The sequence below is a fragment of the Aptenodytes forsteri genome, unplaced genomic scaffold (genome assembly GCF_000699145.1).
Source record: "Aptenodytes forsteri isolate BGI_AS27 unplaced genomic scaffold, ASM69914v1 Scaffold53, whole genome shotgun sequence".
Lineage (NCBI taxonomy): Eukaryota > Metazoa > Chordata > Aves > Sphenisciformes > Spheniscidae > Aptenodytes > Aptenodytes forsteri.
In genome coordinates this window covers 6,227,793-6,246,302 of record NW_008795909.1, presented here as the reverse complement: position 1 = coordinate 6,246,302, position 18,510 = coordinate 6,227,793, and positions in this window count along the sequence as shown.

The window sequence follows — 18,510 nt, the reverse complement described above, 5'->3', positions numbered from 1 at the left end:
GCGCTAGTGCAAAGTGCTGCCTTGTGCTAGCTCCTTCCCTTTTTGGACTGAGAAAAGCTCATTCTGCAGCCCCTTCTCTGAAGGGATGGCACAGGAGAAAGTGCACGCATTGACCACCGGCCAATCACCCCGAAAGTGCCAGTCTGAGCAAGCACCAGGGAGGGGAGCTGGTTGGGAAGAAGGCGAGGATGGGCACTGCTGAGACACGTTTGCAGAGGGGAAGTATCCCGATTTTAGATGTGTCTGAAGCCTGTCCTCGAGGCTCAGAAACAACCCTGACTGCATCCAGGCTCGAGGAGGGTTGCGGGGAGATGCCAACTCTGCCCCAGGACAGAGGGGGCTGCATACATCAGGGCCTCCTGGGGCTGTGCAAGTACTGTCACCTGCTGATGCTGGAACATCAGCCCTCTCCCACCAGTCTCGTGCAAATGAACAGAAGGAGGCTGACCTGATGCTTTGTAGGTGTCTGCCACCTCTAAGCATTCAATAGTTCACTGTCCAACAGTGCCTGCTTATGTTACGCCTTCACAAGTGCTTGGACTCATCCTGAGCATCCCCCTTTACAAACCTCCTTGTGCTCTGGGCGTCTAAGGCGATCTGCCCAGCTGCCCTGGGGCCTGGCTGCTTAACTACGTTAAGGGACAGTAATTTCCTGGTGAGACAGCCAACAATCTCCCTCATTTCAAATTTTCTGTTTAATTTCATTTTCTGTTTAAATTAATGTTGTTTCCTCTGTGCTTGTCTCAGAGCAATCTCTCTCCCATAGAGGCTCTCTGGGATTTCTGCCTCGAGCAGGCTGAAGGTGGCTCTGCAGCTTTTGGTGTCCTCGGACACCAGGTCCCTGGGCGATGCTGCCAGAAAGAGGGTGTGGAGGTGACGGATATCTCCCTCCCTCTCCTTCTTGCTGGACCTGGAGAGCCAGGGCATCGGGCACTTGGCTTTCACTGTGCAAGGGGAGGTAGGTTTTTACATGGACCTCGGACACATTTAACTCCTGCTGAGCACCAGAGAGGTACACACTCCTTCCCAGCATGTCTGTGTCATGCTCTGAGAGGATGGCAACTCTGCTTTGCTTTTTTGGTTCTGCAAACCCTGGTTTTGGGAGCAGAAAGGCCCCAGCCCTCCCACGCAGCAGGGATTTGGTTCCCGTCCTGCAAGCGTGAGCAGGTTTCTTGTCCTGAAACCAAGACCGTCCTACAGAGACCCCTTGGGTACAGCTCCCAAAGGTTCCCAGGTGCCACCCAGAGAGGCAGTGGGACAGATGGTTCCCGACTCATTTTGGTATAAGCTGTTCTTTGGACAGATGCCTCAAGGCACACGGCTGTATCCTAGCTCTCCTTCATTAAACAAACTACTGCCACTTTTTACTGAGCAGAGAGGAAAGCCTGGCTTCATACATCTTGCCTTCACTCCCTGACAATTTCTCCGTCAAGGAAAATCTCAGTGTTAACCCATCTTTGTAAATATACTTTGAGGTGTTTGGCTACAATAAAATCAGTTCCAGGCAGGTGCCAGGTGTTTTCATTAAGCTCTATGGGGTACTGTAATTTTCATTATGTAGAAACCACTCAAACAACTCTTCAAGGATGAGAATGCAGTGCTAATACAGCTTTCAAAGAGGGACAATTTATTGATATTACTGGAAGTCTCAGAGGTCAGCCTTCCAATGCACTCGATACTCCATGGCACAACTGAAAATACTGGGTCTCCTGCAGGGTATTTTCCATTTTAAGTTACTGGCAGAGCAAAGTGAGGAAAAAACGAATGCACAGAATAGCGGAAGGGTTATGTGTTGCCATGCCATTTGCTTCAGCTCTGAGAACAGAGAAATAAACTTTCCAGCTAACACTTTTAAGCATTTCTTTGTGTTTTAGGACTAACAGGTTTATATGGAATGAGTCACGGTGCCATATTCTGTTTTTAAGCATGGTGATGTATCCAGCGCAAACCTTTCTGAAGGTATAGCACAGGATCTGCCTGAAGAAACCAGGCCATAGATTAGCAGGGTGGTCACCTATGGCTTGCACAGCCTGCCTCCTCCCTCCAAGCACGGAGCAGTCTGGGGGGGTCTCTGCCATGCCGAGGGCTGGGGTACGTCCCGTGCCCACACGAGGGGCAATGCCAGCCACCATGGCCATGAGTGGGAATCCTGCAGTGATGGATGTCTTCGAGCAGCTGAATTGCAAAGCATCGTGTTCCCTTCTTTTGAGATAATCTTTCAATTCGTGACAAATGCCATAGAGTGAAACAGTCACTTTTGGAAGTGTGCATGGGCCAAGTTCCCAGAGGCCCGGGCAAGGTGCCCTCACATATGTCCCCTCCTGATTTGTCCACTTATTTGATCTCTTGTTAAACTTAATGAGACAAAGACCAGCTAAATCCTCTTGGGATTTTTTTCAACTGATTAATCAAAACTGAAACCTGCAGTAAAAAGCTTTTCCAACAAAAATAATTAAAAGATGGGTTTGTAGATGCTGCAATATTGTGTCTGAGCAAAGTGCAACCTTGATTTTCATTTTGAAACAACTTTCATGCTTCAAGTCCACGTAATTTTTCACCTCAGTCTTCTCCATGCAAAGATCTTTTCAAAAGGATTTCTTTTTAGTGAAAATGAATTAACTCAGTTGCCCTGAGCTGGTTTCTGCTTTCAGTTTGACAAGCCAAAAATTTTTTCATTTGGATGAAAACTTGGAAAATGTCATGAAATGGAGAACAGCTTCCTGGCTCTCCAAAATGGGAATCACTTCGTCCATCGATTTCCTTCCCCATAAGTGTGGATTGAGTCATATTCAGGTCCACGTCCCACAGTGGCTGGTGGCAAAGGACCAGGAGGAGATTAGAAGAATTAAAATGGGTATGAATTGATCAAGAAAAAGGCAGGAAAATCCCAAATGCATCTGCATTTGCAGCAAGTACTGGCTGCTCCTGTGTTGTGCTGACCTCCTCGAGAAGCATTTAAAGATGCAATAAGGATTTTTTGTTAGTAAGGATTCATTACAGAGTCTCTGCTGAGCAAATGGAAGATCGGTCTGGCCTTCCCATTGCAGCTGGTTCAGGTAGATGCTCCCGGGAGCCCCATGTACTCGCTGGCGCAGAGAGAAGCTGCGCGGTGCCATGCAGGGCCCTTCTCATCAGTATTTTCTCCTCCACACACAAGCAGCAGTGAATCACGAAGCATATTATTTCTTATCTAAGTTTCACCTCCAGGGAATTCAAATGAAATACAGGCGGGGAGGAAAGCCGGCTCGCTGCTGTGGGAGTACGTCAATACCTTAACTTCAGTTTGGGAAGATGAGCTCCCCCAGTTTTAAATCTTTCCTAAGATCAGCCCATGCCCTGAGGCAGGGTATACAGACAACACACAAAACTAAGATTTCTTTCTTTGCAATAGTGGCATAAAAAAAACCTCTTTGGGGTTAATAGATTACCTGTTGCTTCAAACTGGAGAGCCCAATCAACCAACACCAAGCTCAGGGGAGTTCTTCCTCTCACTTCTTTCCTGTTCAAGTACTCCTCCATGAGGGTCAGGTCCTATGGCTGTTTAAAATGTGCCAATACAATGTCTATTCATATGAATCATTAATTACATATAGAATCCCATTCGGCTTGACATTCAATCCCATCTCTACGCTAAAACTTATAGTAGCGTATCAACTACCTTACCATTGTCCGAAAACTGAACAGCAAAGGGATTTCTGGCTGCTCAGAGAATTACTCAGACCTAATTGCAGTGACAGCACAGCAGCAAAATATAGCAGTTGCTTTCCTCTGGGTGTTTTCTAACTTCTTTCCAAAAGAGCACGGAGGCTGGCAAGACCTCAGAGGTGGCCGGGGAAGGTTTATGTGCAATGGATCCGAGTACGTCCCATAAACAAGGTATGTGGTTTAGTCTAGGACTTAGAAAGGGACCTTGGAAAGAACAAGTAGCCAAAGGACAACACTCAATTTTTTCACCTGTTCAGGACTTAGCCACAGTCTCAAATATTTTGGAGCCAGTGGGGTGTTGGAAATGCTCTCCTGGGCTTTCAGCTCATTCTCACCTGCTTCATTATGTCAAATTACCCAAAAGAGCCTCTGATGGATTGAAATGCAGAGAACAGTTGTGGTGCCAGTACAGACTGAGCAGATGTTTTATGCTCACTCTAGCTGCTCATATGTGAAAGTTTCTCCTGGGTAAATGTTGGACAGCCATTGTCCTTTAGTGACCTCATTTTTCCAACAGAATTTAGGATTAGACTTTAAAAAAAATCAGATGGAAAACTGGCCTGAGAATCAACCAATTTTTGTTGCATCATCTCCGTTTTTAACAGAATTGTCTCAAAATACTGCAGTGAGCACCTGTCTCTCACAACCACTGTGAAGATTACCTAAAGTTGGAGCAGTGCCTTGAAGACAAATCATATGTAGGAAGGCTAACTATCATTACTGTGTTACTAATAAGGTTATTTTAAACTCAAAGTAGGTCACTGAAGGAGTTTCATAAAAAGCCCCTGCAAAACACAGTACTTAAAACAATGTTAGCTGAGAACAAAGGACTAACAGTCTCAAATGAAAGACTTAGACCAAGAATTACGCAGTGTCTTTTAACGGGCACTGTGCAGCAGCTACTGCAACCCAGGTGCAGCTGGAGCCAGCCTGTGTGGCGAGCCCAGTCCTGCACCCATCAGAGCTCTGCCCCATGCCATCTCCCCTCCCAGTCCCAACTGCCCCTCCAAAACACAGAATATCTGAGCACGCCCCAAAGGCCATGATGGATTTCATTGGCTTTTTGGCTCTGTGCCCTTCTGGGGAGGAGAGGGAAGCTGTGAAGCCCACGTTGATGTACTGTGTGCTTTTTGCGGCTGATTTCTGGAGAAAATAGAGTGGAGTGAGGGGCTGAGTTTAATTTTAAAAGTTTTATGTAGGATTGAGTCCTTAATCATGGTGTTGTCACAGAGGGGGACTCGGCGGTGCCACCAGAGCCAGCTGGAGCCTGGATTTGCTCCCTGCCCTGTGCAAGGTGGTTTGGGCAACTGCTCAGATGCTTCCCATTGCTGGTTCCTGGAGGGAGGAGCGTAGGTGTCCCAGTCCTGGGCAACCCCATAGGTTCGGGAGCACCAGCTCCTGGCCTCAGACCCACACAGCCCAGGAGCCTCACCTGACCCACATATCATTACTTTTTCACATTAAAGAATTGGAGTCCTGACAAATGGAGATGAAGGTTAAGCCAGCTTGTTTTTGTCTAAAATCCAGTGTATTAAATGCACTAGTAACACAGTTAAGCCACACACGATGTTCTCCTTTTGTCCACGTGTCTTTCCCGGGTGGGGGAGACTTGGTCTGCGGTGGTGGGAGAGCAGCTGTGAGGAACAGCCCCCTCGATGTGAGCCCAGCATCATCATGGCCATGTGGCGTGACAAAACCAGCCCATAACTTAAAACCCCCTTAAATGACAAAATAAGCTAGAAATGTGCACATGGGGGAAAAACCCCAACCAAACCAAAACCACCCTCCTACACTTTACTAGCTAAGTTCACACTGTAGTTGCAGCTATGCAACAACTATGTACCAAGCACAGGCTGGGAAGCAGGATAGGTGCGTTGGCCCAGAAGCACTGGATTTACCCGGTTAGGTGTGTGCATTAAAATATGGGCAGGGGGGCTCAGGTGCAAGGTCCTACCTCAGCTAAGATGTGAGTGTAGGTGTATCTTTTCTGCAACTGGGAAAAAAGTTGATTTCTGGAGTTTGGAAGGCTTCCATACGTGATTCACTTTGGCCTTCTAATACTCTAACACTTATCCATGAGTGTACCTACTTGTAAATAAATTAGGCTGAAATATTATTCTGCACCTAAGTCAACTGATTTCTTTCCCGGCAGTGAGATACTCCTTTTCTGCAGCCCAGCATTTCCTGGCCAGTGCAATAATCACCTTATTTATAAGTTCAGTTGAGGCAGCTTTCTGGAGATGTTTGGAACCCACTCTTATTTTTATTCACTTCACTGTCCCCCAATTTATGTCTTAAACGAGAGAGCCCAAAAACTCTCAGCAATTCCTCTGCTGAGTTCTTATTTACAGCTACCCAGTCAAGTAGGACCTCAGATTATTTATTTCTGTAAATAATTATTTAAACCACTTTTTATTCTTATGTCCATGTACTGTTTGCAAACCAAAATATCATGACAGGTTGGAAGCTCTTTGTTTTATGATCAGCATTAAGGAGTAAAGGCCAGATGATCTTCTGGAGTTTGGAAGGCTTCCATACGTGATTCACTTTGGCCTTCTAATACTCTAACACTTATCCATGAGTGTACCTACTTGTAAATAAATTAGGCTGAAATATTATTCTGCACCTAAGTCAACTGATTTCTTTCCCGGCAGTGAGATACTCCTTTTCTGCAGCCCAGCATTTCCTGGCCAGTGCAATAATCACCTTATTTATAAGTTCAGTTGAGGCAGCTTTCTGGAGATGTTTGGAACCCACTCTTATTTTTATTCACTTCACTGTCCCCCAATTTATGTCTTAAACGAGAGAGCCCAAAAACTCTCAGCAATTCCTCTGCTGAGTTCTTATTTACAGCTACCCAGTCAAGTAGGACCTCAGATTATTTATTTCTGTAAATAATTATTTAAACCACTTTTTATTCTTATGTCCATGTACTGTTTGCAAACCAAAATATCATGACAGGTTGGAAGCTCTTTGTTTTATGATCAGCATTAAGGAGTAAAGGCTGGACCAGATGATCTTTCAAGGTCCCTTCCAACTTGGGCTGTTCTATGGTTCTATGAAAAGAACTGACAAAAACCTTGTAAAACCAGAAATGAGTAGGATAGACTTCTAGTTCATCCATTACTATTAGCCTGAAAGGTATGTGTAACAAGTTTGTTTTTATACAATATAATTTTAAACCTAATTGTCATTTTAAGATGCAGTAATTAAGAACAAAATCACTACTGATTGGTGTGGCAGCAGCCTGGGTTAGGTACCATGAGGATGAAGCAAACATTAGGGAATGCCACAACAAATTGGCCGTAAATTACATGAAACTGCTAAAAATATAAAGCTTTAATTATTGGCTCATAACACCAAGTGAGAAAAGAAAGTGCTGCCATAGTGACAGGGTGCAACACCAGCACATCTGCACTTTGTAATCACATTTGTTAATTATGGTGGCACATGCTGATGAGGAGTAATCGGTTGGAGACCGCTGGTCCAGCGTGCAGAAAGGCACTTGCAGGCAGGGAGCTGCTGAAACATAGAGGAGAGGACCCGGCAGAGGCAGGGAGAGGGTAGCCTTTCCTCCCAGGGCTGGTGCACAGGGAGAACGGGGGTGCGCAGCCCCCCCACTCACAGTCAGTGTGTGGGGGCTGCTTCATTCCCACCTGCCCAGCTTCGGGGTGACGTGGGTGCATACGCAATGTACAGGTGGGACCTCGTTTTTCTCCAGTCCTCACCCAGCCTTTTCCACGTACACGCTGGCCTGCATGCAGGCCATCAGAGGAGACTGTGGTGCCCAGCAGCGGAACGCACCCGACCGTGTCCCCGCTCCTCACCGTGGTGTGGGGAGGACCCTGCTGCGGAGCACACCCCGGGGACCTTACAGGGAGGCCTTCTGCAAGTACTGGAAATGGATATTAGGCAGGATGCTGCCTAATATATACCTGGAGTCTCACATTTGCATTTCACACTCCTCCATACACTCAGATGGACATTCTCCCATTTAGCTTAACTTCTGCTAAAGCTGGCAGAACCACGGCAGCAGGAAATATTATCTTGAATGTCAGGGACTTAAAATATAACCTTTTCAGAGCACTGTCAGACTCTGACCACAGCTGAGGCCTCTAAACGATACTTTAAAGGAGATAAATAATATAATAATAGATAATAACAAATGTCAAGTTTGTCATAACTTGGAAATGCAATTTACCTTCTCAGCCAGAGGGAATATAAGCTTGTATGTTGTTCTTTGCCATTAATGTTCTGCCAATTAATGTAATGTACTAGGTTTCTATAATTATCAACCCTCCTTTCATTATATTGGTGGTTGACTGAATGTTTGGCGATACATGCTTGTACCTCGGCCCACATCTTGGCCCTTGATTTATCAAATCTCAGCAGCCAAGGCTCTGCCTATTTAATAAAGATGGAAAGACTGAAGGGAGCTCTGGAGATCGTTGCTATTTGCAACAGAAAAAATAAAGTGCTACAGGTTTGATCTGAGTGGTTACCCCTGTCCACAGCACACTTGTTAATTACATCTAATGATGGGATGCTGCAGACAGATTTTAAGAAACTTCTTAATAAAGTTTGAGAGACAAGTGCTTGCAATTGTGTTATCTGCGCACGGGGCTGAACAAGTCTGGGAAATATTTTGCACGCTCCTCAGCACTGCCGAAATATCCGCAAGGTCCTGGCTCAGAGATGTGCTGGGATTGGAGAGGAGGGAGGCGTGCGCTGCACTGCAGGCAGGGCTGTGTGCTGCCTGCCCACGCACCTCATCCCACCGGCAGCACTGCGGAGCTGCCTGGCTTTTCCTCTAAGCATCTGCTGGTCCTTAATGGGACAGGAGCCTCCTCCCTGATGGACTTGTTATATCGGACGTGCAGGTCCAGGTCAGAGCAGTTTGATCTGCTGGGGAAAAAAAAGTACAAAGACCCTTTATTTGAAGTCTCTAATGTCCCCCTTTTTTGCAATATGTTTTGTGCATTGGTTATAGAAATGAAAATCTGAAGGCAAGTCATTTACAGATGTATAGTGTCTAAATGCAAATGTTTGGTGCATTGCACATTTTCCCATGCTTTCTTGATGTTTTTTCTGATGTACGTGTTATTTGGGATGGAAATCATGGCCCTTTCCAAAATAGATGGTCCCTCCTCCTTGAATATATTTTAAAACTAAAGATCACTTTAAAAAACCTGTAATTTTTGAAGCACGTTATAATTTTCAGCCATGTTAACATCTTCTGCAATGATGGCTTTTTCTTCCTCCTTAACCCCCCTGCCCTGAAGACCTTTCACGTTTCCAAGCCCAAGAAAATGGTGTGAAGCATGTTTAGGTATGGTGCACTCAGTTCTGCTTTGAGTAGATCACCAAATCCACCTGTGTGAACCAGGACCTGCTCAGCCGAGGCCAGTGCTGGCAGCTGCGGTGGGGACCGCAGTGACAGAGAGGGCAAGAAGACGGGCTTTATCCACAGAGCATCACGTGCACTTGTGTCCTTATCTTCAACATTGCCAAGAAATACTGTCGGAACGGGGACCTCAATTATCATAAGAGCTCATAAGATAATTAACTGTACAGATAAAACCGGCAAACAAATTGATCCAAAGCAAAAAGGCAGAGAGGGGAGATGTCAACTGTCAATTAGGGGAATATCCTGTTATCTGCAGGCTCGCAGCAGTGCAGCCGCTGCTGTGTTCAAAGCATGGCAAAAAGAGACAGGAAAGCACCAGAGCAACGTTAAGGTGGTTCAGATGTTAACTGCAGCATTAATAGCTGTGTGAGTAGTAGAACTTAAAATATGAGATCAGATACTTTAACTATGAAGTCCTGTAATCCATAAAGTAAAATGTAAAGACAATTCTGAAAGCTAGGAGACTTGATGATTCAGAAGAAGTACCTAACAAAAAAGACCTAAGAGGTGAGTCGCATCTTTGGAAGGCAGAGCTCTGCTTCACAATTTTTACAAGTGATTTGAAAATTTCTACACTCAAGGAGTTGCTCTGGCAAAATAAATACCTCTGCTGATAAAATAGTTTGCAAACTGTACATCTAAACAGGAATTAAGGCCAACTGTTTCACAAAGCTAAGGGTGACAATGAAGAGGTTTTCATTTCATTCCAGCCTGCTGCCAAAGCATCTCTTGTCCACAGGTGCTATCTAGAAGATTAAAGAGAATGAAGTTTGCATATTATAAGGCACAGCTAACCTTAAATTTCTCCTGAACTTCAGATGATGCAAGATTCCCCATCTGCTCATATTTGCCCTGCTGTGAGACTCGCTGTATTGCCTTGAGTAGACAGAGAGGCACGTGGTCCATCAGACGGGCATCTCATCTGGGAGACAGGCTGGCTGCTGGGCTCAGGGCAAGGACGCAGAGCAGTGTGCCGCAGCCTGGCCCTCGTGCCATGCTACCCACCCTCACACGCTCTCCTCCTTTCTCTTTCAGGTAAATAAATAAAATATGAATTGGATCAGAGAGAGTCTGAATCACATGCAAAATGTGGTTCTGCATAAAAATCCCTGTTTTTCAGTAATTATTGTACTTAAAGTTCCATCCAAAGATTATTGCCATTAAGGGCAGTGCTTGCATGGACTTCAGCAGCCTGCAGCTCGGGTGTTTGCTGCTGGAAAGCGTCTGCCGCATCTCCCTGGTTCTCTGGTGTCTCTGAGATAATACCCAGTGCAGCCAGTTGGTCTGAGCAAGCATCTTCGATGGGGAGCCGGGGACGGCGGCTGGGAGCCATCTGGGTGCATGGATATTAATAATGCCTCTAATGTCGCAGGGTGATTAAGGCAGAGACGATAAGCAGCCAGAATCGCTGCTTTTGGGGATGTGGCAGCCGCCGGCAGGGAAATGCAGACTGTGCAAACCCGAGTGCATCACCAGAGCTGTGGCCTCATGCCCATCCCCTTCAGGGACCCAAATTCTGTCCCCCAGGAAGATGCAAACTTGGACAGAGCTGGGTGGTGAAAATCAGCCTCTGGAAGACATTTCGTCTTCTCATGCAGATTACGACACATCTGCTGTATTCTGATTTTCTGAAATGCTGCTAATATTGGCTATCTCAGCTTGCAAATGAGGGTGAGCCATCTATTAGCATGAGCCTTAGCCAGGGCTGAGGCCGCTCCCAGGCTCTCAGGCTTTTCAATGAAATCGGCTCATTTTCACCTGTAGACTTTCGAAGGGACTGCATAATTTTTCTATAGGCATCCAGACTGTCTTGGCTCTTTCACAGGTTATGGGAAAACGGAGCACAGAGCAAGTCCGAGGAGATGCCCGTGCAGTTTAAACAACTGATGTAACTGCAGAATTCTTAAAATGCCATGAACCAAATGGTGATTTTTTTAAACTAATTCAACAGCACTGTCCCTTCATAAAATAGCAGCTATCCCTCCATTGTATTTTCTAGGAATATGAAGTGTGAAAAGATGCACTTTGAGGAAAAATAGCAGAGATATGCAAGAAAAATACACCAAAATAAATTAGAGTGCTTTTTGTAACACACTGCAGCTCAGTTCGTCATGAACATCTGATGATGGCTGCTCACAAAGCTGACAAGTAGTCACTAGCACGATCATGGCCTGTTTGCCCCTCTGTAGCCTCCGGGGTGATGCAGAAGGTGACCGTGCGGCACGTTTCTGTACACAGTGCCTCTTGTGGGCATCCTCACGAGCACAGTGACCCAGCAACCTGCAGCATTATCATGTCCCACTCCGGTTCCCAGACTTTAGAAGCAGCTCGTGCAAGGAAACAACCCCCCTGGCCCAATTCTGCTTCCCGAGTGGTGGGAGCCGGAGGAAGCCTCAGATACGCGAGCAGGTCAGGGGAACACAGCACCTGGAGTCTGGGCCATGTCCGAGCCGACGTCTGCAGTGGATTTTGCATAAAGCGTCCCCACGGAGCCTGCATGTCTCCACTGACTTTAGACCCTGGTGAGGCCGCAGGCACGGCTCCTGCCACGTAACATTGGCTGAGACAAATTTCCTCCGCCCTAGAAAAGTAAGAAGGATTCAGCTTTATGTGGGAAAATGTTACCTGGAATCAAACAAGAGACTCATGACCTCAGTTGATCGTCCCCTGCTGCGGGGACGTGCCCGGTGCCTCGGGGATGCCTGGGCTCCACTCCTCGCCACCGTGGCCATTCCCTCTCAGCTCAGCACCCAGCACCCACCATGCAAAGGCGATTGAAGCCCACAGTCTCCAGTATCCTTTTACAAGAAGCCTTTGCTCGCCCAGAGCGTCTCCTGCCCACTCTTGCTATGCTCCCATTTCTGCTGGTGCTTAAGGTTTCCCGGATTTCAGCAGCATCTGGTACCTCCCAGCAGCAGCAGCAGCAACACGGCTGGTGGCTGTCTCCCGTGGCTCCTGCCACCCAGACCCTGTCTGCCAGCCACGGGAAGCGTATTGCTGGCACCGAGTCTGCATCTAACCAGCTGCGTGCAAATGCAGGAGAAAGAGGTGCAATTCATTATAGCTTTTCATTATTTTTTTCCCCTCTTCTCTGCTTCTTCTATGAGAAACACCTCCCATTCCCACCCTGATTCCCTATTAATTTTGCAGAGCTGGGCTGTCTCCTCCCAAAGACCCTGCAGGAGAGAGGAGGAGGAGAGGAGCTTATCGCACAGCTGTGCTGGCAGCGGCTGTGTGTCTATCTGTGTGTGTGCAGGGACAGGGGAGGGTTCACCCTGGACGCTGCCTAATGCCAGACTGCTCCCGGCTTCATTCACATCTCTCTGTAACTGCAATCTGGTTAAGCCCACAATTTTCATGAGCTAAATCCCTCCCCTGCACCTCTTAACACGTCCTGGGCTCCAAGAGGCTTCCTACACTGCTAAATCATTGCTAGAAAAAGAGCTCTTCACCTATTGTCATATTTGATCTGTCCTTCTCCTAAAGGCATTTCCTTGAGACGAACTGAAAACGTGTAAAAGCAGGAACCTTCTAAGATGTTTGTTAAGTGTAAAATACTGAGACGACTTAATGACACAATTATCTTTTCTCCTTTTCTGCTCGGATATGATCCAAGCTGCACCCATTGTATCAGCCTTTCAAAGATTCAGCCAAGCCGATGCTATTTCACAGGTGAAGCTGTCACATCCACGTCACATCAAATGCAATCATCCAGTTAAGGGGGAACGGTTCTCCTAGACGCCGATGACAGGCTCCAAAGTCCCCTTAGGTTTGAAAATCGGTGCTGTGTGTTCCTGCATTACATAAACTTCTGCGCTAATCTGCACCCTTGGTCGTCAGCTTGTGAAAGCACCAAGTGCCCGAGCAGCACAGGGGCTGGGGAAACACGTCTCGGTCACCCCACATGGCGCAGCGGTGCCAGCAGCAATGGGCAAACTGCTTCTTTCTTCCTTCTTTTATTATCTTATATTTCCTTTTTTTTTCTGTTCCAAGTGACTCTTGCTATCTCAGACATCCTCGTCATTTTTCAGAGTATTTTTAATGCATCTTCCCAATTTTCCCTTTAGTTGTCTGTCACATGTCACAGCTCATATGTCTGGGGCTCGTTGTAATGCCATGTGTGTCTATCCATTTGTCTTCCTAAATCCCTGCAGGTTTTAGGGGTGGTATTTCACTGAGTTGTCTTCTCTTTGTACTGCAATGTTTCTTAAGAAAACTTGTTGGTGTTGAGATCTGTTGAGAGAGAGACAAGCAACAAGTTAAACAGCTTCAGGTACTCGGGAGAGCGATGAAAGCATATGAAGAACCAAGTGTTCAGAGAGCCTTGGGATATGAAAAGCCAAAGAGGCGTAGAAATCGCAGGTCAAAAGTGGAGTCCTTCCTTCCCTTGCCATGTGGGCTTTTGTAATGTTATATATTGCTCTGCGGTGTTGCATGAATGTGCAACATGCCTGAATGTGGGATATTGGGTAATAGCTATTTCCCTGTGAAACTCCCCACTGATCCTTGTGGAACACCTGTATACATCAATAAATACATGAAAAATAAAATAAATGAAAATTACACAAATAAGTTGTGCTCTGAGAGGAATATATGGGTTTCTTGGGTAAACAAAGTCCAAAGCATTTTGTTTTGGCTGAAAGTTTGTAAGCACTGTCTGAGCAGAGGACCCCTCCCAGATGAAGATGTCTTCCTGATTAGGCCTTGGCAGTTCTTTTTCCCCTCCTCCCCAGCTGCTCTCCTGCACTTCTTCAAATAAATTATGCAAGGATTTCTCTGATGGCCCCTCACTAATACATCATGGCTTGGATTAGTCTCTTTGCCAATATTGATGGCAGCAGCAGTTGCTCTCAGGCTGAGCAAGGTAGTCAAGTGATACCTCTTGCATAATGTTGATCTCATGCAGGATCATCACTTATTAGATGGAAGGAAGAGAGTGGAAGAGAGCTAGAAAAGTCTTCTAAGCAAAAAGGGGTTTAATTAGCTCTCCAAGCCTCTAAGTCAAAGGAGAGCTTTCAAATCACATGCTGCATGCTGTTACTCTGAATTATGCTAGACCCTGTTTCAGCCCTGTAGCAGCAAAGGGCATAACTGAACCAAATCTGAATTTCCTGATCCTTCCTATTGCATTTTCTTTCTGGTAAGCAAAAAAAATAATCGGTTTGCAGATGTAAGACAGAGAGACCCTCTCACCGCCCAGCTTCAGACTCTTTCTACTTCCCACTAACAAATCAGTGTGTTTAAAATCAGTGCAGTCTCCTTATGGTCAAAGTTTTCCTTTTATTTCAAATTTTGCTCTGCTTCAGAGAGAAATCACGTCAACCCTTCAGAAGTCCCCTGTTCCTCGTTTCTCTGTAACAGCTATGGAGGGGTCTTTTTAGAGGGATTTTAGCCTGTGTTTTGTGTGAAGCAGGCACAAGAAGCTGTTTGGCAGCAACACTTTCCATGAAGACAGCAATCTCCTACACGAAGTTCAGAGAAGTGGAGAACTGGCTTTCCCAGATACATGGCCGGGGCAAACCTCTGCAGTGCTCTGATGCGGAGCCGTTCCTGCATCCCTGTCTCAGGCAGCATCCCTGGCTAGAGGCACAGGAGCATGCACTCACTCAACCAGGGCAAATTAAACACGCGGTCTTGAAACCAAGCTGCTTTCTCTGAACTGAGGCATGAACCTGCCCTAGATAAGAAGGTTTTCTAGGAAATTTTGGCAGGTTTCCATGCAAAAAGGGCTTTTTTTTTCTCTCTGAGCACAGGTAGGATCTCACTGCACTATACCCTCAAATATAGAGAGCAAAAAGGGACCTACTCCAAAGAGCTGACAAGTGTCAAGAGGTGGGTCCTGACAGATGAGGGAGCAGGAGGAAACACAAATCAAAAAGGAGTGGGGAAATAGGACATGCTGTTGCTATTTTTGTAAGCATACTATTGATTAACCAACAGACTCAAGCAGTGCTTAAACCAGGTATGTGCTCATGTTCCCTGGACTTTTTAGTGATGCTTCATTAAAATAGTCAGAAGAAAAATACATTCCTGTATGAAACTCTCAAAGCCCTGAAAGCACGGCCAAGCTGAAGCAAGTTTTCTGGGCCCCAGTTCCTACGTTGGGGGCAGGAAAGTTTGTGCAAGCTGTCAGTGCATTAGTGCATGAACCTCTCATTTTGTTAAACTCAGCACAACATTACTACAAAGAGTTGGACAATGTGCAGATATTTGAATGGTATTTGTATAGAAAGCTCTAAAAATATTCCACTGTTATTTTATGCTCAACTGTTGTTGAAATCAATGGGGTAGTACTGTAGGTAACAGGGTACTTAACAAATATCCAACAGTTATATTATGGTAAACGTGCCTCAAAATACATGCTTCGATATTCAAATAATCAGCACGGGCACATCAAAAGAAGAGCCCATGTCAAACTGACAATAAACCCCTAACTGGCATCAGCCACGCAGGGCTGCTCTGCGATGGTTGGCATTATGCCCTGCCCATAGCTTGGCACAGGCAAGCACGGACTCTAGTGGCACTGGCCATAATTAATATCTCCTTGAGCGTGGTGCCAAGTCTTCCAAAACCAAGTTGCACACCATGCCAGGCACTTGGGAGCGTGCTCTCTTGTGCTGCCATTTTCTGCCCTTACAGGGCACCCAACAAAATGATGCGTCCTTCTCGTTGGCAAGAAAGGTCTTCTCCAGCTGTGTGTTGGCTTGCTGTGAGGAGGAGGACAGAGACTATCCCAAGAGCTGTACCCTACCGAGGCACTTGGAGAAACAGCCAAGCTTGGTGCTCTTCTCTTCCGCTCTCCAATCCTGCTGCTGAGTGCTTCTGTCTGAAATTCTTAAGCTATGCCCTCGCATAGGATCCAATGGGCATTTTAGGAACATTTTGAAGGAGGAAAAGTGTTTGCAGGCAACTAAGGGAGCCCACCAGCACTGGCAGAGTCAATGACAGGGGTGCAGGGAGGTTCACAGAAGCTTCTATGAAGTTGATATAATTTTTTGAGGTTTCTACATATATTTAATTAAGATAGGGATGATAATGTAGCCTTTTTCGTTAAACACTCTGGAAGCCCTATAACTTCCCCTGATGGAAGCTGTTATGAAGGTGGCTGACTGAGATTTGCTGTCATCCAAATCTCACCCCTACAGACACTCCCTCAGTCTGGGTGTGCTGCCCCCAAAGCATTATAAGCCAGTCAGAGACCTGGGACCCATTCAATGACCAGGCACCCAGCGGCCCTTCCCTGGAATAACATGGTCAAGAACAGCTACCTTTCAAAATATCTTAATTACCAGGTCAGCCTCGGAAATGGTACCAAGCAAATCACTGTGTATATAAAAATATCTAGGAAAATCCTTTGTTTCTGAAGCACTTTTGAAAGAGGAAAAGGAAAAAAATGATTAAGTCTTTCTTTCAAAGGGGGAGCCCTCTGCTAGCTCCCTCAAACCCGGAGAAAATCAAAATGACTGCGGATGAAATGAATATGCATGGCTGGGTGCTGCGTTGCACTGATAAGAGCCTCTCCAGTTCTGCTGGCAGCGCCACCCGTCCTTGCTCTCTGGCTCCCTGCATCCCTTCTGCTCCCCGAGGCAGCGCCCAGCTGATGAGAGCTGCCCTCACAGTGAGGAGGAGTGCGAGGAGGAAGGAGCAGAGCCAGCAGCGCCATCACAGGGGCTTTGGCTTTCGGAGCCCCCCATGCACTGCTTTTGTAGCTGGATGCAAACATGCAATATCACTGCAGCAGTGCTCACCCCTCTGCAGAGGCTTTCCCCTCTCAGCCCCACAGTTTGAAGGGAAGGGAAGCACAGAGGGACCGGTAGAACAAAGCAATGGTCTCAGCTGCAAATGCAATGGGCGTCTGCAGGCCCTACAGCATCCCCGTCACTGGGAGATGGAGACGAGTGGTCTGGAAGAGGCACTCGCTCTGCCCCTTCAGCTGCAGCAATCTCGCCGTCCCAGAAAGTTAATCAACCAAATATTGTTCTTTTGTACTTAATCTATAACTGCTTATTTTTGCCAATTACTCTAATTTCCCACTCCCCCCCTGCCCCCAGTGCTGGCAAACTGCCAGGAGCCTCCCTGCTGGACACACAGCCCCGTGGCCAGCAAAGCCTTCAGGTCTCAGCATCACTCAGAGGTGTGCTCGGTGGGGCAAAGTGAGGTGACATGCCATGCTGTGCCACGCTGCCTGTCACCACCTACATCACTTGCTGAGGCAAGGAGCCATGCTCTGAGCCGAGCAGTTCCCACGGGCACTGTGCCGCTTGCGGCTGCGGCTGCCTGGGTGAGGTGCTTCCCTTGAGCACCATACGCAGCCTTGGCTTTGCTTAGCTAAAGCAGCCAAGCTCTCATAGATGTCTCTCATATACCCCCAGCACCCTAATATTCCCACTCAGGACCTCTTTGAGATGAGGGCTCACCACTGCCCGGTTAGATCCATGTTAGCATTGGAAGAAGCCCTCTGCTGCTACATCCTTGGATTCCATTTCCCTGATCCATACTTCATGTCTCTCAGTCTGTTAGTAACAGATACTTGGAGAGCAGTCATTTCCAAATAATAAGCCCTCGACTTACAGCAGAAGTGCTTGTTAAGTGCATTACCTGGTGCTTTGATTCTGCTAAATTACATCCGATATTTATTCCCCAGTGGTCAGATCTTCTCTGTGGCGAAAATGCCTCCAGCTTTCTTTCCTTGCTAAATTTCATTAGCGCACCCTGTTTGCAAAGGCTGTTAATACATGAAACAGGCTCAAGCCTGGGCCGCTCTTTGAGGAACAGCCCCTTTACCATCTCCTTAGCCTAATGTTGTGCTAAAAATATGCTGGTTTCTCACCTTTATCCAACTTTTGGAGATCATCGCCCAGTTTTCACACAAGTCCTTTCTTAACTATCATAACCAATAATCTCCCCTGGGGACACCATCAGCAAGCAATGTGCGGATGCCCAAGCCTGTTAAACCTGCTCCACTTCTCTTGGTTTACAAATCAGCTATTGTAATTGACTGACAGAGATGACAACCTCTTTAATTTTTCCCCATATCCTTGGGGACTTCAGCGCAATCCACTGTTGAGTAGTTCAAGGTAATAAACTTTGGTGGAAGCAATTAGAAGCACTTGGCTGCAAGTAGCTGTGATCATGTAAGGGAGGGGAAGGCCCATGTTTAGCCCATCCCTAGCAAGTTGTGGTCCCTCGGCTCAGCCTCGTTCCTCCCATGGGCTGGTAATGAGCTACATTCTCTGTGTTCCTCACATGAAAACGGTTCTGGTGTTATAAAAAGAGCTCTGTGTTTAAGCTCATATTCAGACTTGATGCAATTTAGCACCACTCCTTTGCCTGCCAGCATGCAGCATGTTTGCACAATATAAGGGAGTTTCTTTACAGACAGCGAAGTATTAAGATAG